The sequence below is a fragment of the Anguilla rostrata genome, chromosome 11, assembly GCF_018555375.3.
Source record: "Anguilla rostrata isolate EN2019 chromosome 11, ASM1855537v3, whole genome shotgun sequence".
NCBI classification, from domain to species: Eukaryota; Metazoa; Chordata; class Actinopteri; order Anguilliformes; family Anguillidae; genus Anguilla; species Anguilla rostrata.
Genome location: NC_057943.1, coordinates 36,912,202 through 36,927,230, shown reverse-complemented (window position 1 = coordinate 36,927,230; position 15,029 = coordinate 36,912,202). Strand labels below are relative to the sequence as shown.

The window sequence follows — 15,029 nt, the reverse complement described above, 5'->3', positions numbered from 1 at the left end:
GTGGGTTCAGAAGAGAGAGGGTCGCGAGGCCCGAAATGTGCGGTGGTAGCAGCGCCGGCGTGCGCGTCCTCGCCCGCACTCGCGTGCGGCATCAGAGGGTACCGCACCGCGAGCCCGCGGGACCGTCTGTGCGTCTCAGAACCTCAGCTCGGCTCCGTCCGTCACACGCTGAGCCGAGAGTTCGCTCCGGGGTCACGGGAAACTCACTTTCACATTTTATCAAAGAAGATCGTTCCACGCACCGCCTTCGCCGTGCTCCTGATGCCGAGACAATGTGACAAACGGCTGGGTTCCAGGGGAGGGATTAGGGACCGGTTTAGCACCCAATGGAAGACCAGCGTTGGCGAGATCCAGGTTGTAGAGGTCAACGGCCAGGAGGTTGGTGCACTGTGAAAATGTTCAGCGTTAAATCAAGTGTTAAATCTCACGCTGTTAATATGAGTTCATAATGGCCGGAGGGGAATCCTGTAGACTCTGTTAGGCTTGTCACTGAACGTTTTACTGTGGGTGGACGTGTTAACTCAATGTGAAGTGCATGCACACTGGAAAAAAAGGAGGGAGAGTTTGTATCTTTGGGAAGTCGCCCTAGTTTTCCTGCTCGACTAAAGAAAAAACTCAGCTGGCGGAGTCTGCTACTGCCACATGCTGAGCATGTAAGTGTAGTGGCGGTAGGTGTCCAGAGGAGGCAGTGTGTTTGAATTTATCTGCCTGCACAAAGGTGTGTGTGGTTGGGGTTCCTGTTACCACCAGCAGGTGGCATAATTGCTTAAAGAAGTTTTTTTTTCTGCAAAAGGTCCACTATGCATCAGATGAAAATTTGACATTACACTGTTACATACTCACAGTAAAAAATATTACAATAAAATACTTTGTATCAAAATGTTAAAACGTCAAAGACAAATTTGGAAAGTCTAAAGAATTTGTAACTACTGTATATGATTCAAATATAATTCAATATAAATATAATGTAATTCTAGAGACCGGCCTGAATTCTGTTCAAGAGTTAATGTTATCTTGCAAGTATGCAGTAAACTGTGTGGTTAAACAGAAAGAAACCTTTAATGACATAAAGTCTTTAAGAGTTGGAAAAGAGCTTAAGGTGGCTTTGTGAATGGAAAATGAGAAACAATTCAGCTGGATAACTAAGTCACCTTAAGCCTCCTTAGGCCCTTTTCCCATTATGGCTAATAAGAAACAGCCAAAACACATTTGGGGGTATTTGCCCTCTAAAAATATACTTAATGTTTGGGATATAGTTACAGCAAGAGAAGATATAATTGTGTGGAGGATTTCAGATGGTTATAATTATAGGCTTTTTAGATTTCCCCCCCCCCTCCTCATGCCCCTCCCACTCCTGCTCAGAGTTCTCCCCCAGGCTACTCCCACTCCCTGCTCAGAGTCCTCCCCCCAGACTCCTCCCACTCCTGCTCAGAGTCCCCCCCCCCCCCCAGGATCCTCCCACTCCCTGCTCAGAGTCCCCCCTCCGCCGCCAGGCTCCTCCCACTGCCTGATCAACCCCCCACAGTTTGTGTTTTGTTTGCCGTAGCGGGTGAGATGGCTCCATTCCGCGCTGGCCTGCCCTGGGCAGCGGTATATTCTCCTGGTCATTGTGCGCGCTCCAGTCTGGACGTTTTTACGGTCACTGTGAACTTTCCTCCCGCCACTTTCCCACACCTTTCTGCCATTTTGTTTCTGCCTCTTTCCTTCATCTGATAACCGACCCCGACTGCGCAGCTGACTAAAAATCAGCAGGGACACAGAGACGCCCCCTCCCAGCCACACAGACACACACATACACATACACACACACCATACAGACCCACACACACACACACCTGCACACATGCACACAAACACACACACACATACACATACACACACACCATACAGACCCACACACACACACCTGCACACATACACACACTCACATTGCACACACACCACACACACACACACGTACACCAGACACACACGCGCACACACACACCTCACACACACACACACACACACATCACACACACCACACAAACCCACGCACACGCGCACACATGCACACACACGCACACACACACACCTCACACACACACACACACTGCACAGTGCAGTATGTGCTGATATACTGTGCAGCAGAATGAGACATTCGCAGGCAGGCAGGTAGGTGGATAATCTGTATGTTTAGCTGTGATGTATCATTAGCTGAGGGTGAATGGAAGGTTGACGGGGAGAGGCTAAGTGATGGCTTTCAGTGTGGGCGCTGTGGAGGTCTGGCAGCACGGTGTTTCTGTGCAGAAGCCCGGTTTGGGGATAATGTCTGTCTGCAGAGGCAGATTTCCTGCAGACGTTCGGGGCGCAGATGCTGTTTGAACTGTGAAATAAAGGCCGTCCTGTCAATGGGAACCATAGCTTAGCTCTAGGTAACACCGCCCTTGGGCACACTCTGAATTATACTTACCTTGGTCTGACAATCACTGCATCAGGAAGTTTCTGCATGGCAGTAAATGCATTAAAAGAACAAGACCAGGTTAAAACCTAGTATATGGCTGCACCTAACACACGTGATCCGGCCGACCAATGGTGTAACTTCGTAACTCAGCCGACCAATGGTGTAATTTCATCACTCAGCCACTCAGTCAGTCACAGACATTTGCGTTTGTAGGGCTGGCCCCGCTGGTGCGGTCCAGCCAAAAAGCTCAAAGAGCAATATATGCAATAAAGAGACAATAAATATCCCAATTAGAATCTGGTCCAAATTGTTTGACAGTGTAATTCAACCTATTGCGCTTTATGGAAGTGAGGTCTGGGGTCCACTCAGTCAGCAAGACTACATTGCATGGGACAAGAATCCAACTGAAACCCTACATACTGAATTCTGCAGAAATACAAAGGAAAACACCAAATAATGAATGTAGGGCAGATTTAGGCCGGTTCTCATTGGTAGTAAATATACAAAAAAAAGTTAGAAGTCATTTAGATAAACTGAAGCTATGCTAACATGCTAACGTGATCTCGCAGGGAGAAAGTGCGGATTCATTTTATGAAATGGATTCTGCAAGGACTGATCACAGAGCGCACCTTTATCTGCAATCCTTCAATTGATTAGAATGTTCTTAACTGAACATTCTAATGCTGATGTAACAATTACAACTGGTAATTGAAAGCGATGGCGTTCTGGAACACTGACTCACAATTTTGAAAAAAAACATTCTAATTAAAACATTAAAAACAATAGCTAAAGTGTGTTGAGCGTACTGGTGCAAAATGGCTGCCGTGCATCATCCAGGTGGGTCCTACGCGTTGGTGGTGCATGAGGTGAGTTCCCACCCATCACTGTAAAGCAGTTTGAGCGTTCAGAAAAGTGCTATATAAATGCATTCATTCATTCATTCCATAAACCTACTCTTCAAAAATGTTAGTCACAATTGGTGTGACCTTTCCCAGTGCTTGGCTTAATTCTTCGGCCATACGTTTAGGCGTAGGCAATGCTGTTTGGCTCCAAGTTGCCACACATATACATCATTAAAATTAAATGTATTCCTTCATTACAGTTGATCCTGAGCAGTGTCTGAGCGATTGCACACATTAACTCAGTGGTCACTGTATCTTACACTCGCGCCAGTATTTCTGAAAAGCAGAGCTGTCGTGTCCGTGAATGCTGCTGAAATGCTGATGCGTGTCTTTGTGATGTCTGGGCTGTGTGACCGTCGCACTGTTCTTTTGGTTTGTCGCGTTCAGCATTAAAGCGGCTCCATGTAGCACATAAATTCATTACGTTACAGGCATTTAGCAGACGCTCTTATCCAGAGCGACTTACACAACTTTTACATAGCATTTTACATTGTATCCATTTATACAGCTGGATATATACTGAAGCAATTACGGTTAAGTACCTTGCTCAAGGGTACAACGGCAGTGTCCTACCCGGGAATCGAACCTTCAACCTTTCGGTTACAAGTCTAGTTCCTTACCCACTGTGCTACAGTCCGTCAGACTGCGTACCCATAAACACCCCCCTGTCCTGGGATCACTGGCTCCGGCGTCTAGCTGAGGACTGAGATTAAGGTGTTGCCCGCTTCCTGTAGACATGGTTTGGGGACTGTCACATATGCAGGGGCTGATTAGGCTGTGCCCTCCTGGACGCACACTGCATTCAGAAACTGCTCGGCCATGTGTGAAACAGTGCACTTGCCTACTATTGAGTAAATAAGTTACGTATATTGTATAGTATACTTATTTCCGGGGTTTTGCTGAGTGCATTAGGGAGCACACTTTTGAGGAAGTAAACCACACAGAAGAAGAGGCGGAGCCACCTTTGGGTCCCACAAATCAGAGAGGAAGAGGCGGGCCATCTTTGGGTCCCACAAATCAGAGAGGAAGAGGCTACAAGGGGTGGGACGTCTTATGACAGGAGGATGGTTTCCGCATCCTGGCTATCGTGTGTTCAGTAGACAGTAGGCCTATGTAGTTTGAGGACATGGTAGTTAGGAGGCTGTTTCGGACAGGGTCCTGCTTTTCATGTGAAAACTGCTGGGCAAGATTTTGGTTGCCTTGCACATTGGCTTCTTTAAATCAGGCCTAAAGGCACACCTGTTCCTGTTTGCCTGTTCCTCTAACTTTGGAACGCTATCTGACTTCCTCCATGTTTTTCTTGTTCTTGTTTCAGATTTTTTTTATAAACGGGATGTTTGTATGAAGGCCCTCCATTGCAGCTTGTCGTTTTGTATATAGTGTAATTGAATCGCATACTGAACTTCAACATCCAGGTGTTCCTGTATTGTACCGTCTCTGTTAACTAGCACACACATCACACATACACACACATAATACACACACTGCAGACCACACAACATACACAACTAGTTGCCACACATGCACACACACAAGCATACATACATGCAGGCACACACACATACACACGCAAACCACTCACATGCACACAAACATACACACAGGCACACACACATATTAATGGTCTCTGTAATTCCCTTCAGTTTAATCCATCAGAGTTCAGAGTGAGTTCAGGTGTGATTGCTGGTGTAAAATGCAAATTTACATTGACAGGTCTGCGTTATTCAACCCTCAGTAACACCAAGTAAGGGTGTTAATTTTGGTGTCTGCAGTGGGGTAGAGGGGTAATGATTGCACACATTCAAAAATACTCCATGTTCGTGGTTTCCTTCCCACCACCAATCCAGATTAGAAATCCCAGACCAGGTTAGCATCTCTATGGTGTTCACTGAGGTTAGCATCTCTATGGTGTTCACTGAGGTTACCATCTCTATGGTGTCCACTGAGGTTAGTATCTCTATGGTGTTCACTGAGGTTGGCGTCTCTATGGTGTCCACTGAGGTAGGGTCTCTATGGTGTCCACTGAGGTTGGCATCTATATGGTGTTCACTGAGGTTAGCGTCTCTATGGTGTTCACTGAGGTTAGCGTCTCTAACAGAGACGCTACGCTCTTGCCTAACTCTCTCTTTTTGTGACTTGTTTCCCTATTCCACTGATGGTGTTCACTGAGGTTAGCATCTCTATGGTGTTCACAGAGGTTAGCGTCTCTATGGTGTTCACTGAGGTTAGCGCCTCTATGGTGTTCACTGAGGTTAGGCTCTTGCCTAACTCTCTCTTTTTGTGACTTGTTTCCCTATTCCACTGATGCCCCCCCCCCACCCCCCCACACCCCACCGCCGGGACCACAGCTTCCAGATGGAGGCAGTCAACCTACCCTGTATAAAATAAAGGTCAATAAATGAATGGTTCATACGACCTTTCCTGACATGACCCGATGGATTAAAAATTGGCTGGACCGCGTCTTGTCCCTCAGAACGCCCACCCTGAGCCTGCAGAGGAGGACTGACTCCTCCTCTGGAGTCCGGTTCCTCCTCAGGCGTCCTCCTGCACTCCATCACGGGGCGCTTCCTCACCACAGTCGCCTTGCATGTGTGGGTTTAAGCCATGGCATTCTGGGATAAATTGTGATAAATTCTTCATAAAATGCATTACGTGAATAAAATTTCATTTGATATTCAAATTTCTTTTTAGGGCTTTTTCATTTTTATGGGAGAGGACTGTGTAGAGAGAAAGACCTTAAAAAAAGAAAACCTTTTAAAAAATTTAAACTGATGTCTGTTCTGTGTGTCATCCTTCTCATGAGCTCCACTGGTGCATCATGGTCCACGTGGAGGCTGTGACATCGGCAGTCTGCGTGTCGCGTTGAGCGCTTTGGAAATCTGTTCCCTGTGTTTCCTGGAACAGGACATTCCAGTCCATCTCCGGAATGTTCCCTGCTAGCCCCATGCTGATCCAACTCCCCTGTCCCATGGAGGGATAGTAGAACCCCAGCAGCACCCCAAATACTCCCCACAACTCCCCAACAGCACCTCAAATACTCCCCAACAGCACCCAAAATACTCCCTAACAGCACCCCAAATACTCCCCACAACTCCCCAACAGCACCCCAAGTACTCCCCAAAACTCCCCAACAGCACCCCAAATACTCCCCTAACTCCCCAACAGCACCCCAAATACTCCCCAAATACTCCCCAACAGCACCCCAAATACTCCCCAACAGCACCCCAAATACTCCCCAAATACTCCCCAACAGCACCCCAAATACTCCCCACAACTCCCCAACAGCACCTCAATCTCCCCACAGCACCCCAAATACTCCCCAACAGCACCCCAAATATTCCCCACAACTCCCCAACAGCACCTCAAATACTCCCCAACAGCACCCAAAATACTCCCTAACAGCACCCCAAAACTCCCCAACAGCACCCCAAATACTCCCCACAACTCCCCAACTTGTGTGGCAGGTGTGTTGCGCTCAGGTGTGCGCATGTGTGATCATGTGCATTCGTGTACAGAGCAGGTCAGTGTTTCAGTAGAGTGGTGTGGGGTACAGAGCAGGTCAGTGTTTCAGTAGAGTGGTGTGGGGTACAGAGTGGGGCAGTGTTGTAGTAGAGTGGTGTGGGGTACAGAGTGGGGCAGTGTTGCAGTAGAGTGGTGGGGGGTACAGAGCGGGTCAGTGTTTTAGTAGAGTGGTGTGGGGTACAGAGCGGGTCAGTGTTGCAATAGAACAGTGTGGGGTACAGAGTGAGGCAGTGTTGCAGTAGAGTTGTGTGGGGTACAGAGCGGGTCAGTGTTGCAATAGAACAGTGTGGGGTACAGAGCGGGTCAGTGTTGCAACAGAACAGTGTGGGGTACAGAATGGGTCAGTGTTTTAGTGGAGTGGTGTGGGGTACAGAGCGGGTCAGTGTTGCAGTAGAGCGGTATGGGGTACAGAATGGGTCAGTGTTTTAGTGGAGTGGTGTGGGGTACAGAGCGGGTCAGTGTTGCAATAGAACAGTGTGGGGTACAGAGTGGGGCAGTGTTGCAATAGAACAGTGTGGGGTACACAACAGGCCAGCGTGGTGTCTATAGAGCTGTTTGGGGCTCAGCGGGAGCTTGATAGGGCCTTTATGAGTGACCTCTTCCCCACAAAGGCCAGGCCGAGGGTGGGGGTGCTCTGGGGAGACACATGGGGGGATGGCGGGGTGTGAAAGCTCACCCTAATCCCCCCGGTTACCCTGTTTCCCTTTTTGTTAGCTGGAGCACCAAGCTGCCAGGAATCCCAGGAATTCTAACCCCCCCCCAGTCCTGCTCAGGACAATGACATCAACATCTCTTACAGCGGCCATTACTCATGCAGACTGGGGGGGCTGTCTATTTGTGTTTCTGCTGTTCCTGTCTAATTCAGCCAGATGCCTATTCCGCTCATTTGCATAAACACACCTCCTGTCTGCCCTCTACCCTCTGACGGGCACAGTGACGGACGGCTTGTCTCAGCGGATGACCGGGTCCTTCTCTCCACCTAGGGACCGTGTGCAGACAGAGCCGTGTGGGCGTGGCCTGCGGTGGGGCATCTGGCTTTTATCATGGCAGCGCTGGCTGCAGCATAAACCCCCTTAAGCTACTGTTTTATTTTAATATGGATCTCAAATCGACAGATAAGCGGAAAGCACATTGCGGATTGGATGTGGTGGGGTTCGGGTTGTGGGCCTGGGGGTGGGGGAGGGGGTGGTTACCAGGAAAACTAATGGATGGGGAAGCAATGAGCTCGGGGAAAAGGGAGAGAAGGGGAGAGAGGTGGAGGTACATGGGGCCCTGCAGATTGACTTTATTTTCCAGGAATATGTCGATAGTAATGATATCAGGACATATAAGGAGTCCAGCATCATCAGCATATGTACCTGCTAAAGGGATTGTGTGTTCATCTTCTGCCAGCTTCTCAGCCTGCTGGTTACAATTTCACATGACAAAGAAAGGAAAGTGCCCTGAAATTTAAGATTTTACCATTTTTGTACGAAATAAATAAAAGAATAATTTCATTTTGCATTTAAGTGTGCGATCAGCTCTCTGTCCAAAACCAGTAATTCAGTGCCTGCACATGAGAGGCAGAAGTCCGCAGCTGTGATTCTCCCTGCCTGCCTAGACCTTCCACGTGTTTCCATATAACAGCATATTTTATGCTACTTGTGCGGAGCGGGAATTCAACACAAGCAATGCATTTTTTAATTGCACAAGCAGGTAATTATTTATTTAAGTGTCAAAGTACAGTGTGTCCAAGACGGTAATTATAATTAATTAATTATATGAAATACGCGCACGCGTGTCCTAACATTCTCAGGCTGACACCGGCATGGAATGGGTTAACGCGGCTAGATCAGACGGAAAGAGAGAGAGAGAGAGAGAGAGAGAGAGAGAGAGAGAGAGAGAGAGAGAGAGAGAGAGAGAGAGAGAGAGAGAGAGAGAGAGAGAGAGAGAGAGAGAGAGAGAGAGAGAGAGAGAGAGAGAGAGAGAGAGAGAGAGAGAGAGAGAGAGAGAGAGAGAGACGCAACACCTGCCAGCACTTGACTGGAGGCTTAGTGCAGTGGACAGGCTTTGTATACTGGGATATGTTTCTTTTTCTCTTTCAAGAGTTTTGAGAAAGCGGGAGGCCGGAGACACGATTAATCAAACGCATCAAAGACTTTCTGACACATCACAATAGGCTTGGCTAAGATTGCGCACTTCGTTCCTTTCTACTAACTTTTTACAACTTCAGAAGCGAAGCGGACTTTCACAAGTGGATTGTTTGAGGGTGATTTAACTCGCGGAAGGGTTTCGGGTGGCTTTGTGTCGGACGGTGCGCTGAAACAGGGTTTGGTCGCCAGGCGCAATGTAGCGACCATTGGGGGAGACAGCATCTACCTGCACCTTGGCAAAGCGAGCCCATTGTAATCTGCAGCACTGCGAAAGAAAATATTACCAGGTATGTTCCGCGTTTTTTTCTATTTCTTCATCTAATACACTGCAAAGCTTGAGCTTGAGAATCGGAATATTAAAACGTGCTGAAGCTGTTGAAGCAAACGAAGAAAACTTGATGAATTTACGGTCTGCTGAGTCTCAAATCTGGTGCATAAACCTGAGTGATAGTTGTGCTTGTTAAAATCACGTAAAATGTCGCACTTGTGCAGTGAACAATAGTCAGTATAGCAGCCTCAACCGTTTGACAGCAAAACCCTCTTGTACCACGGGGCTGTGGTACTTCGGTCACCGGTTGGAGCTCGTCGCCGAACGGGAAATATTTTAGCGCATATGTAATGGTAATTGCTAAAATGAGAGAATTCGCACATTTATTTCCATTTGAACGAAAGTGGAAAATCGAATTGCCTTTTTAATTTTTATTTTTTTACGTTGTTTGCCATTCGCAAAGTTCTTTGCATTTGTTTGGCAACTTTACTCGCGCAAACAAGATGCGCTGAATTTATTTGCTCAACGAACCTGCAACTTTCTTACAGGGTAGATGGGATTCTGTGGCGCATTATGTATTCTGGTTTTAGTGAACTTATTCATAATTCATCTAGGCGGTTCCTGGCTGAAGTGCCTGGTCTATACATAATGTATTTGAAGTTAAAAGCAGAACCGTTTTGGTGACCTATTATAAATGCCATAAATGTTCATCACCCATCTGTTAAGGTCCAGGCTAATATAATTTAGTTTGCCTTGGTCCTTGGTTATTTAAGCCTAATCTGTTTTTAAATTAACTTAAAATGGTGTGGACCATGTATAAACACTCATAAAAGGTTGCATAAAGTGTAATCTACCACATTTGGAAATACATTGAACTTTATGTATTCCGTATATAAGAAAGTGAGGTGTGCAATGTGCAAAAACAGCAGGCTGCATGAAGATGCTGGGGCGGACATGAAAAAGCTTTCAGCCATTTTACAAGTTCAGTGGTCCCAGTTCGGTCCACTCCTGTTAGTTTGGACAGACTGGCTAATGGCGTTTCTTCCCTGGCCTAACATGGTAGGCGTCCATGGCAGTGATGGAAAATTGTGGTTTTTGTTGACACGCTCTGTCAAGGATGAAATGGTCGGACGGTACAGTCATACTTCAGGAAGTGCTGTGCTGTGTGTGTGCGTGTGTGTGCGTGCGCGCGTGTGTGTGTGTGTGTTACGCATCTGTCCAGGACTGCCCTCATACTTACATGTGTATGTGTGTGTGTATCAGTGGGTATGCATGTATCTGTGCATGTATGCAGGCTTGTGTGAGTGTGTGTGTCTGGATGTGTGTGTACGTGTGTTTGTCTGTGTGTATGCGTGTGTGTGGGTGTGTTTGTGTTTGTGTCTAGGCCTGGTCTTTGTGTGCTTCTGTGTCTCTTTTCACGGTCCTGTTCTGTACCTTATTCAGTCTTTTATGTGAAACCAGCCTCCAGCAAAGCGAGCAGAAATATTTGGGCTTCTTGGTTTTGCTCCGTGTCACATTCCTGTGTGATGTCCCTTTTCATGTTTCGAACACAAAAAGCCTCTGAAGCTCTGCGGTCGGTTAGGCACAAAGAGAGAGATGAGAGACACCCCTACCCCTTACCAGGCCCCCCCCCTTAACTTCCAGAATCTTCAGAGTGTGCTCCTTGCACCAAATTGTCCTTAAGGATTTGGTGCATTCTGGTAGTTGCTAGGCAACTCCTCACCACAAAATACAGCCAGCCTACTGAGACTGTTGCTGTGACAACCTCAATGAGGTGTCAGAGGTCAAATGGGGGTCAAGCAAGGCTCCTGGGGTCAGGAGGGGGGGGGAGCTGGTGAGGGTGGAGTGATCTCTGCAATATCTTTTGCTTTTTCGTCTCACCATACTTGTCTGCAGTTAGAAAGCAGTGACAATGACAATGTCGCTATATTTTAAATTACATTGAAAATATAACGGAAGAGGAAGGAACACTTTCCCATCAGGCAGTGTCTCCTCCCCACGTCAGGAAGAGGAACACAGATGTTCTGAAGCTGACAGACCAGGAAAGCCAACTTAACCGAGCCAGTTGGCCTTTGTCCAGCTCGGAAGAAGCATTTATTTATTTATTTATTTTTTTAATTACCATCGTTCTCTCCATTATTCAAACTTTTCTCCCGGTTTGGAGCGCCGGATTGTACGCCAAAGCCGACGCCAGGACTGCCACGTCCTCCCTGAGGGCTCCCTGTGCACGCCCTCAGTAGCGTGTCAAACGTTGCTCGGTCCCGCCCACCCGCGACATTATGCCCAATCACGTGCTTAGTGCAGAATGACATCGCATGAGTGACACGCTCATTGTCCTTCATGGTTGGTATCACCTGGGTAATGACACAACTTGATGCGTGACTTTAAAAGAGAGCGTTGTACTGGTGAGGCGTGTGGCGCGGTCCTTGGGTTGGCGGTATGTGACCCCCCTCGCGCCCCCCCCCCCCGTGCAGGCGGGGGATTGATCCCCACCATGCCCCTTTCTCAGCTGCGGACTCTTCTCTATCTGTTGCCCTCTCAGATTTTTCCCCGTCTGAATAAAGCAGACGCTATGAAAGGAGAGTGGGTCTGCCCTGCTCTCTTTTTAGGAAATGTCTCTTTTTTTTGGGATTATACTAATAATAAATAATAATATATTATTTACATGAATAGTCTGTAAATGCTGCTTGTTGAATATAGATGGAATTATGAATACTTTATGACTGCTGTGTTTTGTGGGGTCAGGGCACTTGTGCGTGTCACTGGGGCTTCAAACGCGACAGCACTTGACGTGACTGAGGTATGTTAAACCCTCTGATCCTCTTCCTACAGCAATGGACACAATGCAGCGGGCAAAAGGGTAGCTAATCCAGCCAGCTGCCCCTGCCAGGGGCATTAATCCTCCATTCTGCACATTCCTGGGCTGCGGCCAGTGGGTGAGCCGGTGCCTGGCAGTGCGCAGGGTCATTACTGTAAGCGCAACATCACAACATGGCAGCCAAAACAGGCCCTTCTCCTAGCAACAGCAGATCCGAGCAGATCTGCTCTGTGTGAGTGTAGATTTGCTCTGTGTGTGCATAGATCTGCTCTGTGTGAGTGTAGATCTGCTATGTGTGACTGTAGATCTACTCTGAGAATAGATCTGTTCTTTGTGAGTGTAGATCTGCTGTTTGAGTGTATATCTGCTCTGCGTGTGCGTAGATCTGCTCTGTGTGAGTGTAGATCTGCTCTGTGTGAGTGTTGATCTGCTCTGTGTGAGTGTTGATCTGCTCTGTGTGAGTGTAGATCTGCTCTGTGTGAGTGTAGATCTGCTCTGTGTGAGTGTTGATCTGCTCTGTGTGAGTGTTGATCTGCTCTGTGTGAGTGTAGATCTGCTCTGTGTGAGTGTAGATGTGTGAGCGTAGATCTGCTCTGTGTGAGGTAGATCGTCTGTGTGCGTGATGTGTGAGTGTAGATCTGTTCTGTGTGAGGTAGATTTGTTGTGAGCGTAGATCTGCTCTGTGTGTGTAGATGCTCTGTGTAGTTGATCTGCTCTGTGTGGCGTAGATGCTTGTGTAGTGTTAGATCTGCTCTGAGTGTGACTACTCTGAGAATTTGCTTATGTGAGTGTAGATCTGTTCTTTGTGAGTGTAGATCTGCTCTGTGTGAGTGTAGATGTGTGAGCGTAGATCTGCTCTGTGTGAGTGTAGATCTGCTCTGTGTGAGCGTAGATGTGTGAGTGTAGATCTGTTCTGTGTGAGGATAGATTTGCTCTATGTGAGCGTGGATCTGCTCTGTGTGAGCGTAGATCTGCTCTGTGTGAGCGTTGATCTGCTCTGTGTGAACGTAGATTTGCTCTGTGTGAGCATATATCTGCTCCGCCTGAGTGTAGATCTGCTCTATGTGAGTGTAGATGTGTGAGCGTAGATCTGCTCTATGTGAGCGTAGATCTGCTCTGTGTGAGCATAGATGTTCTCTCTGTGAATGTGCTGTAGCATCCCGTGGTGTACAGCTCTTCAGAAGAGGGATGGCAGAGGGACTCCACCCAGGTGTAGATCAGGTTTAATCCCACGTCTGGCAGTCGCAGGCAGGTGAGCAAAGCAACCGCAGGTTTATGTTTGCGCGGAAACTGTGGCTTTAATGAATGAAACCGCCCTAAGCTCCTGGGGTTAATGTTCTGGGCTCTATTTTAATATTTTAAACACAGAGGAGAATACTGTCTGACTGCGGCTTAGCACGGCTTTGTAATTATGACATAGCTGCAGAGGGAGAGGTCCAGGTAGCTTCAGTGTAGCCGTCTGCCTAAAGTCTGACTAATAACGTGTTTGAGTTCATGAATCTTTAATCACGCTTAGGGCAGCCGGTTCAGCATTAAACAGGTTAGTCGTGTCTCTTGAAATTGCAGGTCTTTGTATTCATCCGTCTTTATTTGGTGCACTTGTTGATTACTCAGAGGTGCGCGTTTTCATTATTTTTAACCGAAATCTCAGTGGCTCTAAAATGCTAGTATGAATTGGCATGTCAGCTAGTCGCTCCTCCAGAGCACAGTTGAGTGCGCTTGCCTCCCTCTGAAATCTGTCCAAAGCACACATTTTAGTGCTCTGCTTTCAGAAATCTGTCCAGTGAGGTGCCCAGTGTTTTCTAACAAAGTTTGGCTCACTGTTATAGTGATATTACCGTTTAAGAATTGTATTCTCTACCTGTGCTTAGAGCAAACGTTTAGAACATAATGTTTCCTTTAAACAGCCTGAAGGCAAATATGTTGAGAATTAACTGATATTTCAAACCAGATGTGGTACTTTGCGATAAAATCACTCCCTGTTTAAAGAGAGAAGTGAATAGACCAGCTCTCATTTTACCTTCAGAGCCGTGTAACTGATCGACTGTCCTGGCACCAGTAGTACCTGACCGACTGACCTGGGATTTCTGGTCCTGTGCCAGCCACTGACCTTGGATTTGTAGTGCTGTGCCAGCCACTGACCTGGGATTTGTAGTCCTGTGCCAGCCACTGACCTGGGATTTGTAGTCCTGTGCCAGCCACTGACCTGGGATTTGTAGTCCAGTGCCAGCCACTGACCTGGGATTTGTAGTGATGTGCCAGTGACCGACCTGGTGTCAGTAGGAGGGACGTGGGATGTGTTTACCTGATGAGTCATACCAGCTCTGTGCATACGTCCCACCAAGCACTTACCCTGGGTTTCTTATTCTTTATCAGAGCTTCCTTCCTCTGGCACTGTCTCGTACAGGCCACACAAGTTCAGTCACGTGGCGCCACGTGAAACGTGAACAGGAACATTCTCCAAAGCATGAAGATTAGATATGAAGAGTCGGGAACCCTCCAGAGAGAAAGGTCCAGCATCCGCGGGGTTTCTGAGGAACACCGTTTCAGTTCCAGCTGGCTATGAGCAGAGCTCAGGAACTCGACCTCTCCAGAGGAAACGCGCCTGCCCTTCTGTCAGTTCTTTAAAATAAAAATAACCACCTGGTTCTGGAAAGGTGGATTAAAGCAAATCCGAGATATTCACTCAGAATACACGGGAGCCTTCTGATAGAAGCTTCCAGAACAAAGAACACTTAATGTAATATAAGCAGCATAGAAGCGGTGATGTTTGTTATGTGTGATGTGATGCGCACTAAAAGTGGCATTAGCGTGAACAGTAGAAACAATATGCCACCGGTATTAAAAGCCATATAAACATAGATGCAGAAGAATCTGTGCAGCTGCATGTGGCCCAGTGTGATGCTGCCCAACAGCTGTGTGGTATAAATAGGAGGGCTGGTAG

At 47.4% G+C, this 15,029-nt stretch overlaps 1 protein-coding gene across 1 annotated transcript in view; it reads left to right on the top strand.

The window, feature by feature from the left end:
- Positions 1 to 8,819: 8,819 nt before the first annotated feature.
- The window catches only part of sema3gb (sema domain, immunoglobulin domain (Ig), short basic domain, secreted, (semaphorin) 3Gb), a 26,264-nt gene continuing 20,054 nt past the window's right edge, over positions 8,820 to 15,029 (top strand). The window contains exon 1 of the mRNA XM_064300225.1: positions 8,820 to 9,286. The gene's annotated coding sequence lies outside the window, so the exon portion shown is untranslated. The remainder of the gene's footprint in view (positions 9,287 to 15,029) is intronic.